General features: G+C 36.1%; 1 protein-coding gene and 1 pseudogene across 2 annotated transcripts in view; both read right to left on the reverse strand.

The window, feature by feature from the left end:
- TRDN (triadin) overlaps positions 1 to 26,564 on the reverse strand; it is a 391,390-nt gene that overhangs the window by 343,969 nt on the left and 20,857 nt on the right. The gene's annotated exons all lie outside the window — the stretch shown is intronic.
- Positions 3,827 to 4,002, reverse strand: LOC116870609 (annotated as a pseudogene).

Genomic DNA, 26,564 nt, shown 5'->3' on the forward strand with positions numbered 1-26,564 from the left:
AAAATAATCCTAGACGCTCTAGTTAATATATATATATATTTATTTATATATGTATATTTATATGTATATGCTTTACATATTTATATATATATGCTTTACATATTTATGTACATATGTAGTTGATAAACCATAATAAATACCTCTAGGGTAATTTTTAGAAGCCTTCAAATTCTAGGCACTTAAAAAAAATTATTCACTCTCTTTCAAAGTAAAAATAGCTTTGTCTCACACCAGAAAGAGATCTCCTGTCAATTTCAATGAAAGGCTTAAACTGCCACCTTTTCTCTAAGATTTTTGAGATAAGATCTTTGAAATGATATTTCAGAGGATAATTTAGCAGCCTAATCTACCTGCAGAGGTAGCCAATATAAATGTATTTTTTTACATTAACTGGCAATTCTTCCTACCGACCCACTCCCCATACTCTTACAGCAGAATTTCTTTTTCTAGTAGTGCAACTAGAAAGTGAACCCTCATCTAACTCCCAGCCATAGGATTGGTTCTTTAAAACAAGCCTGACCATTCAGAACATGCTCTTGGGTAATCAGACTCCTCCACATTTTTTCTGGAGCTCTTCAATGACATTCTATTTCTGCTGAGGTTGGCAAGCTGGTGGGGTCTACCAGTTGTCCTCTATCCCACTAGTTGGAGAGTCCGTTGCAAGATGGAAAGAGGCAGGATCCAGGTTCTACTGTGTGGGTTCACAGAGCCAGCTGTGTTTAGAGTCAGATAAAGGTCTGGGCTTTCCAGTTTTATGGGAATATATAAAATAATTTGCTTATGTTTGTATTACTAGCCATCACAAGTTCTGAGTGATGCTCTGGCTCTTGCCATGGATGTAAATAATTCTTTTCTTTCAATGTTTGTGTTATGAGGAGTGATCAGTCAGAACAATCTAAATATCAAGTTCTTTTAAAATTATTTCCATTTTTGAAAAAAAAAAAGCTCTTAATTCTCAAGTGGCTTCATTGTCATGGTCCTAAATAAAATGATCTTTTGGTGTTTTCAAGGGAAAATTCAGATATTGAGGTTCTTTAAGAAGAGCTCACTTGCGTTTGGGTGAGTGAAAGGCAGGATTTCCCTTCCCAGGTGGTAGTCCCTCACTGTGACCCATTAGTCCACTTTCTAGTTCAGTAGTCCTTACTGCAAATTAAAGTATATGTGTTTTCCTGTATTAGCTCAATTTTCCCCTGCCATTTCAACTTGTCATTTTCAACTTAGCATTTACTACTTTTTCTACAAATAGTAAACTGAAATCAGAGATGAAGAACAATAATGAGTACATAATTAGAATTCATTTTTTGAAACAAAATATGTTGAACTCCCAACATATTACAGGTAAAATGCATTGTGTTTTACCAATCCACGGTGGCCAAGGATCTCTGAGGAATTCTTTTTTTTCTTTTTAAGAGAACCCAAATAACTCCACTCTTAAAATCCAACTTCTTTTTTAAGAATTTCAACTCCCTAGTGATATTTCTGTGTACTTTTGAAATAAACACTATTGTTTTTACCTGTGATTATGTAAGTTTTTGATAAATACAATGACATAAAATTATCCTGACTTTGGTATTTTTCTTTTTTGTCGTTGTTCAACAAGGCTCTAAGAGGAGAGTAAGTCATCTATCTTTAAGTAGGATGTAGTGCTTCAGCACTTTTTACACAGTGAGGTTCAAATAAACAATAAATGTGAAAAAATTCTTAAGTTTTGCTAAAGGGAATCAGTTTTTTAAAAGTATCTTATTAAATCACCACAATATTTCTGCATACGTAAGGCTATGCAGTACATATTAACTTCTTACCAGAGTAATAAATTAAATAAAGAACAAAATACATTTTCATGGTAGATGAAAATGTTCAAATAAGAGATATGTTCCTGAAAGGAGTAAAAACATATGCGTACATCTAATAAGTGGGAAACTTAGCTGGTCAAAATAATTCAGGTTCCAACAGAGAAGGAAAGACTAGTGGGATAGAGAAAAAGATATGCATTTCTTTGACTGAAAAAAATATATATATTTACTAAATAATGTCAATAATTAATCAGACACACATTTTTTTCTAATGAGGCAATTAGAACTAGCATCTGAAATGTTATTAGGGTTGTCGTCTCCTAAAAGTGCAACATCTGGGAGAGGTTTCTACAACCAGATCAGGCACTGGAAATAGTACAGATGAATAAAAGTGCTGATGGCCAACTTACAAATGCATGTTGATGCATCATCTTAGTCAGTGGGGCCTCTCATAACAAAATACCACAGACTGGATGTCTTAATAGAAATTTTTTTTCCTCAGTTTGGAGGCAAGAAATTGCAGAAGATAATGCCAGCATAGTCAGATTTTGGTGAGGACTCTCTTCCTGGCTTGGAAGGAAGAGACCTGTGTCCCCTCAGAGCAGAGAGAGAACAAGGAAGCTCTTTACCATCTCCTGTTATAACGGAACTAAACCCATCATTAGGGCTTCCCCCTCTTGACTTCATCTGAACCTAATTTCCTCCCAAAGGCCCTGTCTCCAAATAATATCATACTGGGGTTAGAGCTTCAACATGTAAATCTGAGAGTGATACAATTCAGTCTGATGCTCAAATTGGGATGCCTGGGTTAGTCTGTTAAGCTCACTCTGTTAAGCGTCTGCCTTCTGTTCAGGTCATGATCCAGCAGTTCTGGGATCAAGTACCCTATCAGGCTCCTTGCTCAGTGGGGAGTCTGCTTCTCCCTTTGCCTGCCATTCCCCCTACTTGTGCTCTCTCTCTGTCTCCTCCATCTGACAAATAAATAAATAAAATCTTTTTAAAAATTGCTTAAATGAATATTAATATATTTTAAGCTTAATAAGCATAGCTATTTTAAAAGAGCTCTATCTTTCATGTTAAAATAATGGAAATCATGGCCAGGGTCCCTTACTACCAGTACATGCCTAAGTGGCCCAAATCAAAATGTCAAAGAGTACTACATATTGTTAGGTAGTTTAGGGATTGAAATTAATCAACAAGACCCATGAGATCACTTTTTAAAAAAAAGTAACAATGACTTTTAAAATAACAATGGCTTTGACAGGTTCCATCAGATTTATTTTAGAAAAATAATCCATCCTCACCTCATGCATGCAGGAGGTCTCATGCAAGAAGGGAAGCCATCTTAGGGTCTGTGTAATTTTATAAGTTTGAAGTTTGGGGAATGAATCTACAGAAAGCTTCCCATATTTTGTGAATTCAGTTTTAGGTAAACAGAAGTTAGACTCTGGTTCCTAGTGAATATGATCTGAACAGGACAGACATATGATTCATAAACTATATTCAGGTTCCTTGGAGAAATTAATTTTCTAGCATTTTATGTTTGGGTTGATTCATTTTCTTCCTGGGCCAAATATGCATAATTGAAACGCTTTACCTAGCCCCAGCATTCCTCCTACTAAATTGCCCCATTGCCAGTGAATCACAAACTCACTAAGATAGAAAAGACTGGAGTAATGGCATGCTATTTCAATTCAGAAAAAAAGAATACTAAACTCAGTGCTTCAAAATCATTAGCTTTTCATGATTTGTTTATTCTAATGTGTGTTTTTTACTTCCTTTCTCTTAAATACATTTTCATGGAAATCAACGATTCCTTAAGAATTAATCGTCTCCTGCTGCTTTTACCCAACATGGAGTCATAATCCCACCATTGCAGTGTCACAATAGCTTCTACTTTATTTTCATTAAGAAAGTGTGACAGTCTCCCTTCCCTCCTCCACCCCCCACCCTGCTCCAACCCCAAAAGGCGCACAGGTATTCATACTCTTTTTACATAAATGTATTCAATAATAATGATAAGGACTTCATGTAAAGCTTCTTCTTAAAACTATACTCATAAAATAAGGGGTTTCTCACATTCTCATCAGCTACGTTCAGGAAATTTAAGAGAATACAAGAACTAAGATCTAAATTTCTTTCAAGTTTACTTCTCTGGGTGAGTTTTTGGGTACTACACTTGATCTTAGCCAAAAGGCCAAGAAGTGATGTGAGTTTTTAGGTAATCGTTTCATGAATCAACCTGGCTTGTTTTCTGATATATTTAAATATAAATAAAAATGAACCCATATTTTCTATTTATGAGGAAATTTCCATCCATTTGTTGGAAAAGCAGTAATAATTTAATAATTTCATCTTTGTTATATGTACATGTAAATGAATAAGGATATTTTAGAGTATATAACCATTCATACAGCCAATTTAATATTAATATAACCAATAATAGAGTATATGCCCACTAATTTTATTGAGTACCCCAGGGGCTTTTGAAATAAAAGTTACAAGGAAGTATCCTTATTTTTTTACAACTTTAATTGTGAGTAATATAAATTGACACTTTCTATAGTTACTCCAGATTTAATGCTATTGCCATAATTTGGCTGAAAACAGATCAATAGAATTTTTTAAATTGTCAACCAAAATAGTTAATAATTTTGGTGAGAAAAGACATATATTTAGAATGAGCACCATTGTAATAGGATATTATATTATATTTTGTTTAACTTGGTCCCACATCATCACTAAGCCATTTGAAAAGTTTAGAACAGATCAGAATAGTATAGCCATCATCTTTCTGGATTGAGTCCACATATCCCATGAAGAAAATGCAGGCAAAAAATCTAGAGAGAGAGAAGATTTGCTGTGTTGTTTAAAATCATTTAATCTATAGGAAAAAAGCAGCTTCCTGTGCCTTTCAAAGGACTTCTAAATGAGCTTGAAGCCCCTTTATGCATGTCTGAAAAGAACATTAAGGTATCCATGCTCACATTTTAAAAATGCAAGCAATTAGGTAAACACAAATAATACTTTATACAAATCTTTCTTCTAAGGAGTTCATGGAGTTTTAGAAACAGCTGATAAAGCTGCACACATCTATAGAATGGAACAAGTATTCTCATCCTCTTTGATATGAAAGGAAACTGAAACAGGGGAGTTAAAGAGAACCAGTTTTTTGAAGTCTACTCATTACCAGAGTTTTCGAAGAATTCATGTTGCTTAGTCCCTAATATTTAATCTTCTGAATTGTTTGTCCAAATAGACCAAATATTGATCTTAAATTTTATGTCTGGGAGATGCCTTTCATTGGCAACTCATAAAAAAGGCTTTATCTCTGGCCAATTACAGTTTTGAAACAAAACAACTTTAAAAAGCAAAGATAAAATCAAAATGACGAATAACTGATTTTTTTTCTATCTCCTTCACACCCTCAACATTTCAGTTTCAGTTTTACGAGGCAGAAGAGCAGTCATTTAATCGAGTATTCTAGAGATAAAATTATATCCTTGGCACCTCAAGAGTAAGAAATAAATAGAAACTTAAGACCCTGTCCTCTAAGAACCTGATTGGTATTTACTGTGAGGTGAACTCAACGTTGGTACTAGTGCTGGGGGCTGGGAGAGAGGAACCACTTTTCTCAGTCAGTCCAGGGTAGATTCCAGGTGTTGGGACATCGGTGTGACAGAGAATGGTGAAATCCCCTAGCCCCTCATTTCAAATAGCTTATCTGAAAAGGAATTTACTACTAAAAGACCAGTATTTCTGACATTTAGATCATTCAGGGCAGTTATTTCTATGGAGTGAGCATTTTTATCAGCTTATTTGACTAAGCCTATTCAAGCATTACAGCTGCATTAGTATCACAAAGCCATAGCAGATTCCATAAAATAAGCTTTATAAAATTTTGGTTGCCCAATAGCATGCTCTTTTGGAAACTACTAAGCACCTTCCCTTGAGTAACAATGCTCTAGAGCTATGCTTTACAAGATGTTTGAAATCCAATGTCTCTCTACCTTAGAAGAGGAGAAAAGACATGGAAAACAGTTCAGGAATCTTTTTATTTTTTTAATTAAAAAATCACTTTTCCTTTTTAATTTTATAACAAAAGGGAAATGCATTAAATATTCAAATTTGAATATTAAACCCTTTGGTTTAGCATTAGAGGAAGTTCTTCAAAAATAGCATTGATTCTTTTCTACACCTTACTTCTGATTAAATGTGCACCTATAAAAGACTCTACAGATTGTAAAAAGAATCAGATCATTAAAAAATTTGGCTAAGACAGTTTTCAGGAAAAAATTATAATGGCTAATATTCTAGTCCCAGGACTGATCATAATTATATTGCTTTAGGCTTCTATAGCATCTCTGTTCCAGAGAAACTATAAATTGTCACACAAGCCAGATTTCTGGAAATAAATAAATATATATATATATATATATATATATAAATTATGTATATATTTTATCTATATATATCTAATTATGTATATATATACATATTATGTATATATATAGTATATGTATTATGTATACATATATATATACATAATTTCCTAGGAAAAGCAGTGATTTCAGAAACTACAGTGACTCATAAAGAGCATTTGGTTAATAAGCAAAGGAGATCATATAAGTGAGGTTTGTCAAAACTTAATGTGGGAAAAGGTTGATTTGTCATTTGGCAAGAAGTCAATCACTCTATCAGTTTGCTAGGGCTGTCGTCATATCAGAGAACCACAAATTCGGTGACTTAAACAACAAATTTTTGCCTCATGGTTCCAGAAGCCAAAAATCTAGAATCAAGGTGTTGTTCCTTTTGAGAATGCAGAGGGAAGAGTCCTCCTGAACCTTACTCTGGGTTTGTAAATGGCTGGCTTCATGCTCATATGGTGTTCTTGCTGTACGCATGTCTATCTCAAAATTTTCACCTTTCTATATGGACACCAATCAGATTGGTTTGAACCCCATACAGTTGACCTAATTTTAGCTTGATTACCTCTGTGACGATCCTATCTCCAAATAAGGTCATATTCTGAGTTATTGGTGAGTTAGGTCTTCAATTTACAAATGATGTGGAGAGGTGCACAATTCAACCCATGGCAAGTACTACATAGTCTCTTCACTCTATTTTCACCAAAAGTATCCTGTGAAAGATTAACTTAAATCTATTCTAAGGCATTGCCATTAATGACATGTAAAATGAAGCCTTAATCAAATTGTCAAGAAAATTTGTAATTTTTTTCTCAAATTCTACAGGTAACTTGAAACTGAAATTATTCAAGTGATGGTCTTGGTAATAATGCTCCATTGTTTTCCTTCTGTTATAGAACGTTACACTTTAAAAATACATGTCTGTATAAATGCCTGTATTTTAAATATATATGTGCACATAAATTCACACGCATACACAAACACTGTAAGTTAGGCAAATGCCATCAACATATTTTAATGAAATGATGGAATACCAAAACCCAAAGTAACTGTAATTAGGTCAGATATTTAACCCAGCTACTTGTCCAAATTATTCATTTTTTCACTAAATTGAAATATTAGATTCTTTCAACCAGGTATTTAATATTTAAGTAATCCTGTCCTTTATGCCTTAATCTATAAACCAAAATATAAATAAAGACCACATATTTTAATTTTTTGTCAAAGGATTCAACATTTATGGATATGCTTTCAGGGAAAGTTTTATTATAGGCTAGACTTTATATGATTTAATTATAACATGTCATAAAAAATAATGATTCCTAAATCAAAATACTTACAATAAAAATATTTCCCCTGAAAATACATGCTCCCTTTATTTACCCTAGAAATGGAAAAAAATTGTTCTAATAATTAGAAATGCCTAATGCATGAATGTAATTAAACAGAATGAAATCTTAGCTATAATATTTGTTGAATGATCCTAAGAAAATTTATTCAACAAAATCTACTGCCCTCACACATTTATAACACTGAAACTTTTTTGGGTTAATAAACAACTTAAAAGTTATAATGTTATATGTCAAAAAACAGACTTGGACATAATTTTTAGTATTGTTTAGATATATCTTTAGTATTAAAAAAGCAAGTTTTTAAATTTATCATTCAACTCTGAAGAATTCTCAGTAGCCAGATCATCAGATTTCATTCTCTGGCAAAAAGTCCTAAAAATTGAAATAAAAAACAAACATAAACAAGCGAAATAAGGCTAGAATATGGTTCCAGCCCAGGATATGCCTACATAATATGGAAACACTGTTGTTATCTTGTCTGTGAGAACCACATTTCTTTATCCATAAAATAATAACATTTGAACCCATAGATTCCATAGAATGAAGGAAAAGCACTGATAGCAAAATAGAAACATTTCCTGGTTTCTTGCAAATTGTTCTTCATGAAATTGAAACCGAGTATAATCTATAAAATCTAAGTCTTAATTATGTAAAGCAGAACATTTTAATGAAATCACTTATTAATTTATTCTATTGTTCATTTGTACTTTTCACAGATCTTATGAATAAAAGTCTTTTAAAAAATTCATTATTCTACTAGTGCTTCCTTCGACACAATGTTTTATTATTTTTCATATGGCACTTTCTGTAGTCACGACCTCCTCAGATTCTGTGACCTAAAGCAAGCTATTAGTGAATGGGACAAAATCAATTTGCCCTGCGATGGATCCTGCTGAAAGACTGAATAGCTGCTAAGTGGACTTTTCCATAAATAGATTTGCAAATCTAAATGAGAAATTAAAAAGCATTCAAGTATTCTTTTTATCTTCTTTTAAAGATGGCTTTGGTTCTTCTGAAAGGAGAGAGTAATCAGGAAAAACTTCATCTGTTTATCTTTAAAAGACATTAAGAATATGCCACAGGTCAGTAGCAAAAGGTTAGGGATGGAACAATTAAACTGGGAGCTGAGGGAGGGCTGGCTAGTGGACCTCCCCCCACCCCACCTCCCCTGAGCATGTCACTTCGCCTGTCTGCTAGCCAGTCAGTCAGTCTCTGCAAATGTAAATCAGGGCTTGGTCCCTCCCTTCCTGCAGTGACCAAAACCAGCTGACAGTGAAAGCATGTGAAATTCTTCAAAGAAAAGCATAGTACTCAGAAAGGGCCATTAAGGGAATGTGATCTATAGCAAAGTCCTAAGCGCACTAGACATGCTTTTACACATGTGACACAAAACCAGCAATCTGTATAACTGCCATCTCCACTTCTGAGCCCCTGTTATCTCTGATCACTCATCCCTTCCAATTATACACTTCGGCAAACTCAAAATATCTCTGATTCCTTGCACACATTCTTCTGTGAATGTGAGCACTCTGCAGCCTAGGTCTGGAAAAAACGTCACCTGATTGTCCACCTTGCCCCTTACTCCTTCCTCAGGACTCCACATTTTATTGAAACACAATCACACCCATTCGTTTACGTTTTGTCTTTCATCTATTTTCTATGTTATTCTGCTATGGTAGCAGAGTTGAGCAGTTGTAGTTGAGATCACATGACCCTCCAAATCTAAAATATTTATTTTCTGGCCCTTTACAGAAAAAGCTTGCCAATTCCTACTCTCTGAGTTTAGGAGAGTAACTGACAAACTAGGAACTTAAAAATAGATATTCAATGGTTTTAAAATTGGGAAAAAATAATTTAAGCTAGCATTTATTACATGTTAATCGGACATAGAGGAGGTATAAGGTGCAGTGATGTAAAAGTAAGGGTAAGGGCTGCCTGGGTGGCTCAGTTGGTTAAATGTCTGCCTTCAGCTCAGGTCATGAACGCAGGGTCCCGGGATTGAGCCCCATATCAGGCTCCCCACTCTACGGGAAGCCGGCTTCTTCCTCTCCCACTCCCCCTGCTTGTGTTCCCTCTCTCGCTGCGTCTCTCTCTTTGTGAAATAAATAAATAAAATCCTTAAAAAAGAGAATTTTAAAAAAAAGTAAGGGACAAATAAGATGGGACAGGGCTGGGTTGAAATTACTGCCTTTGCTCCTTTCTAGCTACTGGTTCACCTATAAAACTGAGATCATTAAAATGACCTCATTGGGTTATCACGAGGAACAAAGCATTCAGCACATGTTAGGCATCGTGACTATTAACTCCGTTCCCTCTCTTGTTAACTTTCCCTAACTTATTATTGATAATAGTGATAAATATTCTTCCAAATAAATATGGTCCTTTTTAAAATTTTTTTTATTTTTTTATTAATTTATAATGTATTATTAGCCCCAGGGGTACAGGTCTGTGAATCGCCAGGTTTACACACTTCACAGCACTCACATAGCACATACCCTCCCCACTGTCCATAACCCCACCACCCTCTCCCGACCCCCCGACCCCCAGCAACCCTCAGTTTGTTTTATGAGATTAAGAGTCTCTTATGGTTTGTCTCCCTCCTGATCCCATCTTGCTTCATTTATTCTTTTCCTACCCCCCAAACCTGCCATGAAATATGGCCCTTTTAAAGGATTTATTTATTTATTTTCGAGAGCAGGTGGAGAAAGGTCAGAGGGAGAAGGAGAAAGAATCTCAAGCAGACTCTATGCTGAGTGGCGTGAGGCTTGATCTCACAACCTTGAGATCATGACCCTGAGAATATGACCTGAGCCAAAACCAAGAGTCCAGTGCTTAACAGACTACACCATTCAAATGCCCTTAAAAACACAGCCTTTTTAAATGTCTCTCTTGGGGGGAAAATTACTTCAGCTCCATCCATTCATTCTTTTTGCCTATACATGGGTTTCTGAAGTCCTGAGATTAAACTTCTTTTTCATGTATATGATAATTGAGGTTATATTATTGAGAATGTAAGCCCCGGAGACTCAGAGGTTCATTTCTTTGAAGAGACTTTACATTGCAAAGTATACGACTGATGTGCTACTCATTCATAACTACCATTATAATAAAGCCAGAAATGTAAACAATTCAGAAGTGTATTTCTCCAACCAATGTTTAGAACCCATAATGGGTAAAATCATGCATTTTCATTCATATGAAAACCTCATAGTGTTTTTAATATATTAACCGCCAATTACAAAAAGCAGAGCATTGCCATTTTTGTTCATCTTTTCTGCAGTTTGGTGCTATTCTTTATTCTAAACAGGCATTAGGGCCCAAAGGATTTTTTCATAAGGTAGTTATTTGGAGCACAAATATATTTCCGCATTTTAATTACAGAATGTTATGAAGGTTGGTTATGGTCTCAATATGCCCATCAAAACCTTTTTAATATTATGCAGCTGAATTGTTACACAAATAAAACCATAGACATTCCCATGCTTTTTTATGTGTTTGTATATTATCTACCTAAGGGATGGGAACAAGTCCCAGCCAGCTTAAGCCCCAGCTCTTTCAGGCAGCCTTAGATATAAACCTCCAGGGTGAGTTAATTGTCCCTCCTGGATGCTTCTAGGCCACCCTTTTTGTACATTTACCTTAGACCTAACATATTATATTGCAATTACACATTTATTTTTCCGAGTCTCCCACTGGAATGTAAGCTCCTTGAAGCTTCTTATATTCAGTCGTATACATCTGGTGTTCAGTGCAATGGTTGGCTCTAGATAAATGTTACTGAATTGGTGTGGTGACCTGAATATAAATGCCTCCTGCTGTTTTTTATGTACTAGATGCTCAAACATGGGTGCTGTGTTAGAGAATGAGCCTTCCTGTGCCCTTTGTGTTATCAGTCCCAGGCAGTTGTTCCAAAGGCACATTTTGCATGTGCCCCTTTATCACCAGATTATCATAGTGTGTGAAGCCTTGTTAACATGTGAAGAAATGGTGCATTTCTTTCCCCCAGCCCCCCAGAGAGTCTACAAGGGACCATCACTGAATCTCAGCCACTGTCTTTAGCTCTAGAAAGGAGACAAGAACAGTGATGTGTTCTTCTGGGAATGACAACTGGGTTGGGTTTGTGAAGGGGAGGGACGTAGGATCAGACAAGAACAGACAACGGGCAGAGTGAGTCAACAACGGAGTCTACTGGGGAAGAATCCTGAGAGTGAGGGCTCAGGAGAAAGACAGGGGGCTTTGCTATGGGAAAATGAAGGAGAGGTGGAAACAAAGTTTGGGGGGTTAGGAGCAGTAGTAGCTGTTCTTAGCTTTTCAGAGTCCTAAGACTTGTCCAAGGACAGCCACATAGGGATGGAAAATATATTCAGTTTTGTGTTAAGAACCATCCAACAACTCTGGTTATAAGTGGTGAAGGAAGAGGGCTGAGAAAGAGGAGCAACTGCTATCATAGTCACAGGTCATTTTAAGTATCTCTGGGAGGTGTTCATAAGCACAATAACTGCATTGTCCCTTTTTAGCTCCCTAAATTTGAGCTCTGAAAAGCAGGATTCCGCCTTAGTTCAGCACCACTGTATCTATTGAATAGCATTATATGCATTTGTGGCTCTTTTTATATGCCTTTGTAAGTCTTTAAAAGACTAAAAGAATTTATTATTTATATTGTACATATCAGTTAAATAACTGAACACAAGTGAAAAGTTACAAATATGAAAAAACTTTTTTTTAAGGTTTGCTGCATCCATCTGATTTCTCATCTTTTCTTCACTTGCTCAGCAACCATTCTTGATAGTTTATCTGTGTTAGTGTGAAGGCTGGCCAAGAATGGCTATTTGAAGTATAGCATCATCAAATGGGAAATGATCCATATTAAATATTTGTATATAGATTTCTAATAAAGATCTTAGTACTAAGGTTTTATATTCTCCTGGATATACAATGGAGACAGAATTTATAAGTAACAAAACGTGTTGCCATTGGTGATTCTCACATCTAAGGGCCAAAAGCTGATCATTTCTTTATGAACAACATAATGCTTTACCTTGAAATGGGTTAAAGAAACCCAGCCATCACTGACACCTTTTATTCACCCTTGCTGCATGTCTAGCCACAAGGACTTAAGAATAAATTCTCAGCCCTATCTGTATCTTTAAAAGCAGATTTCATCATGGCAAAGACTACATTTCTTCAACATTAAATCAGCAAGAGAATCAAAGAATTGTGGTCTTGGGGAAGACCCCAGCTACTCCGCATGCCTCATTTGTGCTTATTTTTAGATGGTATTCCTTCTTCTGAGGAGTCACAACTACTATACCAGACATGAAATCCTGGTGACTAGAGAATATGCTAGATTTGAATCCTTTCTTGCTTTCAGACACCTTTCTGCAGGGTACAACCTAAAACATTCCCAGTCTTGATCTCTCTGGACTGGGGACTTGCTGGTTGGCAGGTAACAAATAACCAGTTCAAAAGTTTTTGTTTGTCTCCTTATTGAGCTAACAACACCATACATTTGTGTATCACCTCACAATTCGTGATGCCACTTTTCATAAATCATATCAACTGATCTTCCTGAAGGAGGCTGGGCAGCAAAACCCATTCTCATGTTAGAGAACTGATCCTCAGAAAGATTACATGAAGAGTACTGGAAAATACTGGTGCCAAGATGAGGTCTAGATTGTTAGGTCTAGTCGATTTCAATCAACTGATCTAGAACATCAAGAATAACGGTCAATTCCTACTGAGGTAACTATATGTCACACGATAGTCTGAGGGCTGGAAATATAGTTCCTACTCTAATGATGTCTATATTCGAGGGAGAAGAAATCATATTTCAATGTGTTTTCATGATGATTTTGAATAATAGGAGATTTAAATTTAAGTGAGCTTATTACCTTCCCCAATATAACCAATGCCGAGAGTGACCTTATCTCAATCTATTACGTAATAAAGGAAAAGGAATGAACAATGCTGACAACATAGAGAAACTGAACTGTAGGAAAATCACGATACTTACCGTAAACTTTCCCCTCCCTGCACTTAGGGATGTAGACTTTAGAAAGGGCATCTTTTAAATGAAAACTCTCATTATTTCCATATGCCCTCTGGACTGTCAACTGCAGCCCACAATAAAATCTCAAAACAGCCACAAAGAGAAACATTAACCATTATGCTATTGCCCCACAACAATGACTTCATACTGTTTCTTTAGCCAAAGGACAATGATTATATTTTAAATATGTATACCATTTAGATTGATAAAAATTATGCAGCAATGCAAAATTAAATTTTGGCATTGGAATTTATTATTCAACCTACCATCGGTTCTTATTTAAATTTCAGATATTTAGAATTCAAATATTTGTTATTCCAGAGGATACTATGTATTGGATAGGTCATAGGGCTATCGAAATCCAATCACAACTATAATACTATTCATTTTGACTTTTTTTTTTTTCTGTATGATGGTTTTTAAATGTAATCAACATAAAAGAAGTTAGAAAGCCATTACAGAAAGAAGCAGCTTGTGTTTCTGTCCAAGTTTAGTTTTTCATGAATTGTAAACATAATCTAAACTATGATCACAAACATACAATTGGGACCTGGAAATGAACAGCCTGATTTAGTCTTATCCAGATGCAATTAGGAAAAATGTAAAACTTGATTTTGTCTTTTCAACCAAACTCAGTCCATATCTTATCTTTTATTGGAATTTTAGTACAATAAATTATGTTTAGAGTCATTTCTTTTCCTTCTAAAGTTTCTCTTTTTTTATGCTTGTTTTCTTTCTATATAGAGATCTGTTGACTTGCCAAGTCTTCTTACTTTGATATTATATCTGATTTATTTTGCCCTATACATTAATATTATAATAAGAGCTCAATTTACTTATACACTTATTCGTCCATTTATTCTCCCAACATTCACATACTTAGTCACTCATACATTCACTCATCAAATGTTTACTAAGCACTTACTTGTTCCAGGCATTTTCTGTTATGAGAATGAAAAAGATGGACCTAGATCAGCTCTATATAATCTTTAAAGATTTGAGATTCTATATAGTTTTCTTACTGCCACTGTCCACCTTCCATAGATGCTGAACCTTTCGTGGAGATAGTAACTGGAAACTCCCTTGTAGATCTACTTTGAAACTTTTTTTTTTTAATTGGATATTTGCAGAAATCTCAACCTTGAAGCATGCATTTCTCAAAATACCAGTGGAGATGAACTGAAGTTACCAATTCAAATATCTCTAAAACTACTTTTCTTAGACGCATCAATTGTAATAATGTACTCACCCTTACTAATATTGTCCTATATTTTGTTAAAGAAAATGACACTAGAGTTAATATTATTACCAAAAGAAGTAACATTTATCTGAAGTAAATTGATGAGTTCTCAGAGGAGTGCTGAAACAAAGTTGACCATTGAGTTCTTTAAAATAATTTGGCCTCTTTTCATTCACCAATATGAGTATATGGCGGTTTCCATGATAGCCAAGTGTGGAAGATTAAAAACTAGACCAGACTGGGTTCTACCTTCCAGGAGTTAAGCAAGTGTTAAGACAGACAAGTGAAGCATCATCACAGCATTGTTTGCTAGTTCTGTGCAGATGTCATGCTCAGACCACTGTGAGAACTTAGTGAGGAGGACACTTTAAATCAGGTGGCAGAGCAGTGGGTGTAAAAGATTAAAGGGTTAAAGAAGACTGCATTTCAGAAATTACAAGTCTAAGCATATCGCTGAAGACAAAGGCACTTGTGGCAAAGTGGAGAAAGAAGAGGTGAGAGAAGAAAAGACATCTCCAACATTTGTAAAGGTTAAAATAAGAAAGTCGGTCTTTCTAACAAATAACATGGCAAGCCAGAGTTGAATTTTACACAGAAGGATCTTGATCATGTTTGTATTTTGGAAAGTTTATTTAAGTAACAGGGCACAGAAGTTGAGGCTGACTCAGAAATTCAATTACAGGGGCACCTGTGTGGCTCAGAGGATTAAAGCCTTTGCCTTCGGTTCAGGGATCGAGCCCCTGCATCGGGATCTCTGCTCAGAAGGGAGCCTGCTTCCCCTCCTCTCTCTCTGCCTGCCTCCTGCCTACTCTGTCTGTCAAATAAATAAATAAAATCTTTTTAAAAAAGAAATTCAATTAGAAAATTGTGCAGAATTCCAGTTTTCTGTAATAAGAGCTGAACTCTGGGGATGCCATGAAGAATAGAGAGAAAAGGATGGAATTCAGAAGTATCCAGGAAATAGTATCTGCAAGATTTGAATGATTTGATGATTAAGTTGTGGGGTGAAGAAGATCAATGATGTCATAATTAGAGGATGGGGAAGGTCAATGATTTGATTATTAGAGTTCTAGCTCTAGAAAGTAGGTAGATGGTGTCATTCACAAAGACAGAATACTAAGGGAAAGTGCAGGTTTGCTGAGAAAAATGGTGTACTTAGCCAATAGAATAGTTTGATAGGTACTTGAACCAAGTGATTGCATCTTAGTTTTTACCAACTTACAATTACTAATGCATATGCCAAATGTTTACATGCACACATATATACACATACACATATTTCACCCCATGCACAAGCAGATGAGATTTATGTTATCATTGTTCACTAGATTTAGGAAGATTTAGCTGTTTACAGATAAGTTTTTAATTAGAGCAGCAGGATGCCATCATTGTGACTCTTGCAAAATAAGTAGCTAGATATAAGAGAGAGTAGTGCAAGAATTTAACATATATATTCTTTGCTAAACAAAACTCTGAATATATTGGGAAAAAAATAAGCTGACATTTCAGAAAAGAACATGCAATGGCTGACATTATACATTAGGCATAAAATACTATTAATATGGTTCCAAACTATTTTCTAAAAAGCCTATTTAATAATAAAGAAAACAAAAAGATTCCATTCTAAAGAAATGGGCATTTATAAATTTTAACCATAGTTTAAATCAACTTTTATGCCACAATATGCTTTAAGCCTCCTATTTTATTTTTGATGGTTACTGTCATTGATTAAAACCTTCAATTTTCACTCACAGTTGCATAGGTAGATTGGGTTTATTATCAAAGACAAATCCCAGAGGCACCTGGGTGGCTCAGTGGGTTAAGCCTCTGCCTTTGGCTCAGATCATAATATCAGGATCCTGGGGTCAAGCCCCGAATCGGGCTCTCTGCTCAGCAGGGACCTTCTTCCCCCTCTCTTTCTCTGCCTGCCTCTCTGCCTGCCTCCCTGCCTACTTGTGATCTCTCTCTCTCTCTGTCAAATAAATATATAAAATCTTAAAAAAAAAAAAAAAAAAAAGACAAAGCCCAGCCAAACATCACTATTGGAAAATAGATCTTCATCATTGGTCAATTGAAGTTTATCTCCTAGTTTTCCATGAGTAAACAATTTGCTAAATATATTTATAGTGCAAGCAAATTAAAAAGAGGTACATTTAATGAAATTATAATGCTCAAAATGAAATAATTTAGTGGAGGGGGGCCTTGGTGGCTCAGTCTTTAAGCGTCTGTCTTCAACTCAGGTCATGATCCCAGGAACCTGGGATCAAGCCCTGCATCAGGCTTCCTGCCCCTTGGGAAACCTGCTTCTCCCTCTCCCACTCCCCCTGCTTGTGTTACCTTTCTCGCTGTGTCTTTCTCTGTCAAATAAATAAATAAAATCTTAAAAAAAAAAAGAAAGAATTTAGTGGAGTATAAAAAGAAATATTTTCATAGCTTAAGTATAAGCTTTATCATTTCAAACATAATTAAATACTACTTACATTATTTTTATTACACATCTGAAAAATCTTTCAGTTTGATTTTATAATCTGTCCAAATGTAAACATGAATTTTACATAAAGGCGTATACATCTGACCAAATACACACTTTTGTTAAATATAGTGTGTTTTTTTCTTTGTTTTTGCTTTCCTCCTTGCTTTGTTTGTGGTATTATTTATCATCCCAAATATTTACATATTTATATGTATATATATATACATATAAATATTTATATGAATATTTCCACCTTTTATAAAAGTATAGGTTCTAAATTTTCAACCTTAGTTAGGAAGTTCCTCATCACTACTCTTTTTGTATAGTTTTCTAGGTTTTTCAATCAAGAACTTTTTGTTTTATTTTTTATATTTACATCCTTAATTCAACTGTAATTTGCTCTTGTATACAATATAAACAGAGATGGCATAAAATAACAACATCATTGATATTCTTCTAGAAGTATTATAACCATATCTGAATTATTAAATGCTCTATTTTATCTTAATGGAAATATTGTTTATTCTATATTAAGTTATATATTATTTACTAATATTTTTATTTACGTTCTGTAATTTTTTTTTTCTCACAAGAATTATCATTCACATTTATTCATAATCAGCTGACAGGAACAGGGCCAGCTACATAATTTGCAGGGCCCAGTGTAAAATGAAAATGTGGGCTTCTTGTTCAAAATCTATTGAGATTTTTTTTTTTCAGGAATTTATTTTTATTTATTTATTTTTTTTAATTTTATTTTTTATAAACATATATTTTTATCCCCACGGGTACAGGTCTGTGAATCGCCTGGTTTACACACTTCACAGCACTCACCATAGCACATACACCCCCCCAATGTCCATAACCCCACCCCCCAATCCCCCTCCCCCCATCAACCCTCAGTTTGTTTTGTGAGATTAAGAGTCACTTATGATTTGTCTCCCTCCCAATCCCATCTTGTTTCATTAAATCTTATCCTACCCCCTTAACCCCCCATGTTGCATCTCCTCTCCCTCATATCAGGGAGATCATATGATAGTTGTCTTTCTCCGATTGGCTTATTTCGCTAAGCATGATACCCTCTAGTTCCATCCACGTCACGCAAATGGAAGGATTTCATTTCTTTTGATGGCTGCATAGTATTCCATTGTGTATATATACCACATCTTCTTTATCCATTCGTCTGTTGATGGACATCTAGGTTCTTTCCATAGTTTGGCTATTGTAGACATTGCTGCTATAAACATTCGGGTGCACGTGCCCCTTCGGATCACTACGTTTGTATCTTTAGGGTAAATACCCAGCAGTGCCATTGCTGGGTCATAGGGTAGTTCTATTTTCAACATTTTGAGGAACCTCCATGCTGTTTTCCAGAGTGGTTGCACCAGCTTGCATTCCCACCAACAGTGTAGGAGGGTTCCCCTTTCTCCGCATCTTCGCCAGCATCTGTCATTTCCTGACTTGTTAATTTTAGCCATTCTGACTGGTGTAAGGTGGTATCTCATTGTGGTTTTGATTTGTATTTCCCTGATGCCGAGTGATATGGAGCATTTTTTCATGTGTCTGTTGGCCATCTGGATGTCTTCTTTGCAGAAATGTCTATTTATATCTTCTGCCCAGTTCTTGATTGGATTATTTGTTCTTTGGGTGTTGAGTTTGCTAAGTTCTTTATAGGTTTTGGACACTAGCCCTTTATCTGCTATGTCATTTGCAAATATCTTCCCCCATGCTGTCCGTTGTCTTTTGGTTTTGTTAACTGTTTCCTTTGCTGTGCAAAACTTTTGATCTTGATAAAATCCCAATAGTTCATTTTTGCCCTTGCTTCCCTTGCCTTTGGCGATGTTCCTAGGAAGTTGTTGCTGCGGCTGAGGTCAAAGAGGTTGCTGCCTGTGTTCTCAAGGATTTTGATGGATTCCTTTCTCACATTGAGGTCCTTCATCCATTTTGAGTCTATTTTCGTGTGTGGTGTAAGGAAATGATCCAATTTCATTTTTCTGCATGTGGCTGTCCAATTTTCCCAACACCATTTATTGAAGAGGCTGTCATTTTTCCATTGGACATTCTTTCCTCCTTTGTCGAAGATGAGTTGACCATAGAGTTTAGGGTCTATTTCTGGGCTCTCTATTCTGTTCCATTGATCTATGTGTCTGTTTTTGTGCCAGTACCATGCTGTCTTGATGATGACAGCTTTGTAATAGAGCATGAAGTCTGGAATTGTGATGCCACCAACTTTGGCTTTCTTTTTCAATATTCCTTTGGCTATTTGAGGTCTTTTCTGGTTCCATATAAATTTTAGGATTATTTGTTCCATTCCTTTGAAAAAAAATGGATGGTACTTGGATCGGAATTGCATTAAATGTGTAGATTGCTTTAGGTAGCATAGACATTTTCACAATATTTCTTCTTCCAATCCAGGAGCATGGAACATTTTTCCATTTCTTTGTGTCTTCCTCAATTTCTTTCATGAGTACTTTATAGTTTTCTGTGTATAGATCTTAGTCTCTTTGGTTAGGTTTATTCCTAGGTATCTTATAGTTTTGGGTGCAATTGTAAATGGGATGGACTCCTTAATTTCTGTTTCTTCTGTCTTGTTGTTGGTGTAGAGAAATGCGACTGATTTCTGTGCATTGATTTTATATCCTGACACTTTACTGAATTCCTGTACAAGTTCTAGCAGTTTTGGAGTGGAGTCCTTTGGCTTTTCCACATATAGTATCATATCATCTGCGAAGAGTGATAGTTTGACTTCTTCTTTGCCTATTTGGATGCCTTTAATTTCTTTTTGTTGTCTGATTGCTGAGGCTAGGACTTCTAGTACTATGTTGAATAGCAGTGGTGATAACGGACATCCCTGCCATGTTCCTGACCTTAGCGGAAAAGCTTTCAGTTTTTCTCCATTGAGAATGATATTTGCGATGGGTTTTTCATAGATGGCTTTGATAATATTGAGGTATGTGCCCTCTATCCCTACACTTTGAAGAGTTTTGATCAGGAAGGGATGCTGTACTTTGTCAAATGCTTTTTCAGCATCTATGGAGAGTATCATATGGTTCTTGTTCTTTCTTTTATCAATGTGTTGTATCAAATTGATTGATTTGCGGATGTTGAACCAACCTTGCAGCCCTGGAATAAATCCCACTTGGTTGTGGTGAATAATCCTTTTAATGTACTGTTGAATCCTATTGGCTAGTATTTTGGTGAGAATTTTTGCATCTGTGTTCGTCAAGGATATTGGTCTGTAGTTCTCTTTTTTGATGGGATCCTTGTCTGGTTTTGGGATCAAGGTGATGCTGGCCTCATAAAAGGAGTTTGGAAGTTTTCCTTCCATTTCTATTTTTTGGAACAGTTTCAGGAGAATAGGAATTAGTTCTTCTTTAAATGTTTGGTAGAATTCCCCCGGGAAGCCGTCTGGCCCTGGGCTTTTGTTTGTTTGGAGATTTTTGATGACTGTTTCAATCTCCTTACTGGTTATGGGTCTGTTCAGGCTTTCTATTTCTTCCTGGTTCAGTTGTGGTACTTTATATGTCTCTAGGAATGCATCCATTTCTTCCAGATTGTCAAATTTGTTTGCGTAGAGTTGCTCATAGTATGTTCTTATAATTGTCTGTATTTCTTTGGTGTTAGTTGTGATCTCTCCTCTTTCATCCATGATTTTACTTATTTGGGTCCTTTCTCTTTTCTTTTTGATAAGTCTGGCCAGGGGTTTATCAATCTTGTTAATTCTTTCAATGAACCAGCTCCTAGTTTCGTTGATTTGTTCTATTGTTTTTTTGGTTTCTATTTCATTGATTTCTGCTCTGATCTTTATGATTTCTCTTCTCCTGCTGGGTTTAGGCTTTCTTTCTTGTTCTTTCTCCAGCTCCTTTAGGTGTAGGGTTAGGTTGTGTACCTGAGACCTTTCTTGTTTCTTGAGAAAGGCTTGTACCACTATATATTTTCCTCTCAGGACTGCCTTTGTTGTGTCCCACAGATTTTGAACCATTGTGTTTTCATTATCATTTGTTTCCATGAATTTTTTCAATTCTTCTTTAATTTCCTGGTTGACCCATTCATTCTTTAGAAGGATGCTGTTTAGTCTCCATGTATTTGGGTTTTTTCCAAATTTCCTCTTGTGATTGAGTTCTAGCTTCAGAGCGTTATGGTCTGAAAATATGCAGGGAATGATCCCAATCTTTTGATACCGGTTGAGACCTGATTTAAGACCGAGGATGTGATCTATTCTGGAGAATGTTCCATGGGCACTAGAGAAGAATGTGTATTCTGTTGCTTTGGGATGAAATGTTCTGAATATATCTGTGATATCCATCTGGTCCAGTGTGTCATTTAAGGCCTTTATTTCCTTGTTGATCTTTTGCTTGGATGATCTGTCCATTTCAGTGAGGGGAGTGTTAAAGTCCCCTACTATTATTGTATTATTGTTGATGTGTTTCTTTGATTTTGTTATTAATTGGTTTATATAGTTGGCCGCTCCCACGTTAGGGGCATAGATATTTATAATTGTTAGATCTTCTGGTTGGACAGATCCTTTGAGTATGATATAGTGTCCTTCCTCATCTCTTATTATAGTCTTTGGCTTAAAATCTAATTGATCTGATATAAGGATTGCCACTCCTGCTTTCTTCTGATGTCCATTAGCATGGTAAATTCTTTTCCATCCCCTCACTTTAAATCTGGAGGTGTCTTTGGGTCTAAAATGAGTTTCTTGTAGGCAACATATAGATGGGTTTTGTTTTTTTATCCATTCTGAGACCCTGTGTCTTTTGATTGGGGCATTTAGCCCATTAACATTCAGGGTAACTATTGAGAGATATGAATTTAGTGTCATTGTATTGCCTGTAAGGTGACTGTTATTGTATATTGTTTCTGTTCCTTTCTGATCTACTACTTTTAGGGTCTCTCTTTGCTTAGAGGACCCCTTTCAATATTTCCTGTAGAGCTGGTTTGGTGTTTGCAAATTCTTTCAGTTTTTGTTTGTCCTGGAAGCTTTTAATCTCTCCTATTTTCAATGATAGCCTAGCTGGATATAGTATTCTTGGCTGCATGTTTTTCTCGTTCAGTACTCTGAATATATCATGCCAGCTCTTTCTGGCCTGCCAGGTCTCTGTGGATAAGTCTGCTGCCAATCTAATATTTTTACCATTGTATGTTACAGACTTCTTTTCCCGGGCTGCATTCAGGATTTTCTCTTTGTCACTAAGACTCGTAAATTTTACTATTAGGTGACGGGGTGTGGATCTATTTTTATTGATTTTGAGGGGGGTTCTCTGAACCTCCTGGATTTTGGTGCTTGTTCCCTTTGCCATATTGGGGAAATTCTCTCCAATAATTCTCTCCAATATACCTTCTGCTCCCCTCTCTCTTCTTTTTCTGGAATCCCAATTATTCTAATGTTGTTTCATCTTATGGTGTCACTTATCTCTTGAATTCTGCCCTCGTGGTCCAGTAGCTGTTTGTCCCTCTTTTGCTCAGCTTCTTTATTCTCTGTCATTTGGTCTTCTATATCGCTAATTCTTTCTTCTGCCTCATTTATCCTAGCAGTGAGAGCCTCCATTTTTGATTGCACCTCATTAATAGCTTTTTTGATTTCAACTTGGTTAGATTTTAGTTCTTTTATTTCTCTAGAAAGGGCTTTTATATCTCCCGAGAGGGTTTCTCTAATATATTCCATGCCTTTTTCGAGCCCGGCTAGAACCTTGAGAATCGTCATTCTGAACTCTAGATCTGACATATTACCAATGTCTGTATTGATTAGGTCCCTAGCCTTTGGTACTGCCTCTTGTTCTATTTTTTGTGGTGAATTTTTCCACCTTGTCATTTTGTCCAGATAAGAGTATATGAAGGAGCAAGTAAAATACTAAAAGTGTGGCAACAACCCCAGGAAAATATGCTTTAACCAAATCAGAAGAGATCCCAAATCATGAGGGGGGAGAAAGGGGATAAAAAGAGGTTCAGAAAGGAAAAAAAAAAAAAAAAAAAGAAACATTAAGAAAACCAATAATGAAAAAATATAAAAAGTAAAATACATATATATATATATATATATATATTTGAAGAAAGATTAGATAAACTAGTTAAAAACCGTTAAAAAAAGAAAAGGTAAAAGTTAAAAAAATTTAGCAGAAGAAAAGAAAAAAAAAATTGAAAAAGAAAAAAAAATTAAATTAACTGCAAGGCTAAAGAATCATGGGGAAAAAGCCATGAGTTCCGTGCTTTGCTTTCTCCTCCTCTGGAATTCCGCTGCTCTCCTTGGTATTGAAACTGCACTCCTTGGTAGGTGAACTTGGTCCTGGCTGGGTTTCTTGTTGATCTTCTGGGGGAGGGGCCTGTTGTAGTGATTCTCAAGTGTCTTTGCCCCAGGCGGAATTGCACCACCCTTACCAAGGGTGGGGCTGAGTAATCTGCTCGGGTTTGCTTTCGGGAGCTTTTGTTCCCTGAGCACTTTCCGTAGAGTTCTGGAGGACGGGAATGAAGATGGCGGCCTCCCAGTCTCCGGCCCGGAAGAGCCAAGAGCCTGGGGCCTCACTCCTCAGTGCGCCCTCAGAGAACAGCGCCCAATTACTCCCGTCACCCTGGCCTCTGGCCGCGCTCCGAGCTCACTGAGCCTGCGACCGGTTCAAGGTAACCCTGAGCTTAGAGCTCACTCCTCGGCTCTGTGTCTGTAGCCGGCTTCCCCGTTCTAATACCTGTAAGCTCTGCGACACTCAGACACCCCCGATCCTTCTGTGACTCTGCGGGACCTGAGGCCACACTGACCCCACGTGGGCTTCACCCCAGTTAAGCCTCTGGAGCAATGTCCCTCAGCGGAACAGACTTTTAAAAGTCCTGATTTTGTGCTCCTTTGCTCCACCGCTTGCCGGGAGCCGGCCCCTCCCCCCGTGGTCTATCTTCCCATCGCTTTGGATTCACTTCTCTGCCAGTCCTACCTTTCAGAAAGTGGTTGATTTTCTGTTTCTAGAATTGCTGTTCTTCTTCTCTTCGATCTCCCGTTGGATTTGTAGGTGTTTGCAGTCTTTATATAAAGCTATCTAGCTGATCTCCTGCTACCTGAAGTAGTCTCAGCCTGCTCCTTCTCCGCCATCTTGACTCCTCCCCCCCATGTTCTGTAATTTTTAAAAAGTATATTTGAATCTGTTTTTTAAAAATTTTCCAAAAGAACTAATCAAGTTGTGCAAAAATATGACCATTTCTGTATTGTTAATAATAATGGAATAAAATGGAAGCAATATAAAGACCCAACACAAAAGGATTGGTTAAATAAACAATATAGTGAACTATAATATAGTAATACAAATGTTAATGAAAATTTATATTTACTGAAAGAAAAAGATGCTCAAGAAGTTTTTGTGAAAGAAATCAAATTCCAAAGCATTACTCAAAGCATAACCTCATGTAAAATTATATTATACTATTACATCAAATATATGAAGCAAACTTAAAAAATCAGAAGAATTATGATAAAAGTGTTGGGGTTGTATCTTTTTCCTCTTTATACTTATTCATATTACTCTTATCCTTAGAATATATTTGTATATTTAAAAAAGAAGAACTCTGTCTTGCCAATTTTAAAGTAACTGATTGAGGAACACCTTGAATTATTAATTACATTAGAGGATTTTAAAAAGTTGGTAAGATACAGATGAGGCAAAATTAGGAAATCAATCACTATTCTTTTTGTTCTCTCCCAGCTGACTTGTCAGTGGTTCTTTAAGAATTCACTTAACTATCTTTTCTAAATGGAATCCCTTCTGAGAATGTTCCCAATTTGGTCCCTGGGCCATGGTATGGGCCAGTATATTACCTATGGACCATCGTGATATAATGTGCACACATCATAATTGTTCTTATATAACATACATATTTCTTACTACACTACATTGAATTCTCTTCCTGTTCCTCCCACTAGTCTCTATCACTGCTACTTACTACTATATCTAAGTTAAAAAAGAGGCACTCAGTTCATGGTTGTTCAATTGGCTGGATGCATTATAAGAAACTTTTCAGATTATTAGAACAAAATTCCTACTGGAAATCCTGAAAATAACTTCTTTCATGAGTTAAATTTGCAAAATTAATTAAATGATTAATTAACGTTGCAAACTGAAGAGTAGTGTCAAACAGGAATTACAAATCATCTTACCAACAGCCTTAATTTTTATTTGTTCTGTTGATTTTGTTAATGAACAGAATGATTCCTCACATGTAATAGTTATGTGTTCAAAAATATACTAAAGTTCAACAAGTGGTAATTGCCAGGTATTCAAATGTTCAGTAGGAAAAAGCCGAAAATGAGTACACCAAAGAGTGACCCAGCTAAGTCATAGCCATATGCCATTCTCATTATGAACTCTTTTTCCCCTTAACACAGTTCTCAGCTTCAAACCAGGGCACCTCTGTTGCTTCACTTAGGTGGCCTAGGGTGGGCTCTGAGCTCCTGGTAACCCCCCCCCCCATATGCCCATATGTGCATTTATGCCCTGTGATTTAAGTGCCTACCAGGTGCTAAGCACCTTGCTACATTTTTGGGATCAAAAGAGGAGCAAATTTCTTTAGAGTCTCTGCCGTTATCAGGCCAAGACTAATCAGTAGCAGAGATAACTATTAAATAATTATACAAATGGATGATTACAATTTTGATAAATGTTACAAAGCAGATATGTCTGCCCCATGAAAGCCTATATCGGGACCTTAACCGTGGATGGTGACAACTGAGCTGATATCTGAGGGAGGAGTAGAAGTTGATCATCATAAGAACATCAAGTTCTTCTTTTCTTTTACTCAAGGACTGGGACTTTCTGGAAACAAGTTTAAAAGAATCTGGTCCCTACAGCTTTTCATAGCATATGACAAAAGGCAAAACTGTATTAAACACCTAAGTGGGACCCCTGGAGTCTGAATACATGTAGGAAATCAGATTGGACCTTGAAAATGTGTTGAAATAAAAATGTGATGAAACATTGCATGAAAGATTTTTTGTGGTCTCCAGAAAAAGTAGAGCAGGAGAACATTTTTCCTGGTTAAGTCAGCCCTATCCAATGGTACCGAAATGTCCCATTCTCAAAATTAGGTCATTATAGAAGCTGATTTTTAGTGACATGAGTCCTGGTCTATGATTATTATCCCTTATTTCCTGAGTGAACCACCCCCTGGGACAGTGAAAATTCCTTTACTCTGTTTCTAGCTACAGTTACTTTTAATTAAATTATTCAAGCATTTAATACTGGAAAAGACTG

Source organism: Lontra canadensis, unplaced genomic scaffold, assembly GCF_010015895.1.
Source record: "Lontra canadensis isolate GAN:19392208 unplaced genomic scaffold, GSC_riverotter_1.0 scaffold23, whole genome shotgun sequence".
In the NCBI taxonomy this organism is placed as follows: Eukaryota; Metazoa; Chordata; class Mammalia; order Carnivora; family Mustelidae; genus Lontra; species Lontra canadensis.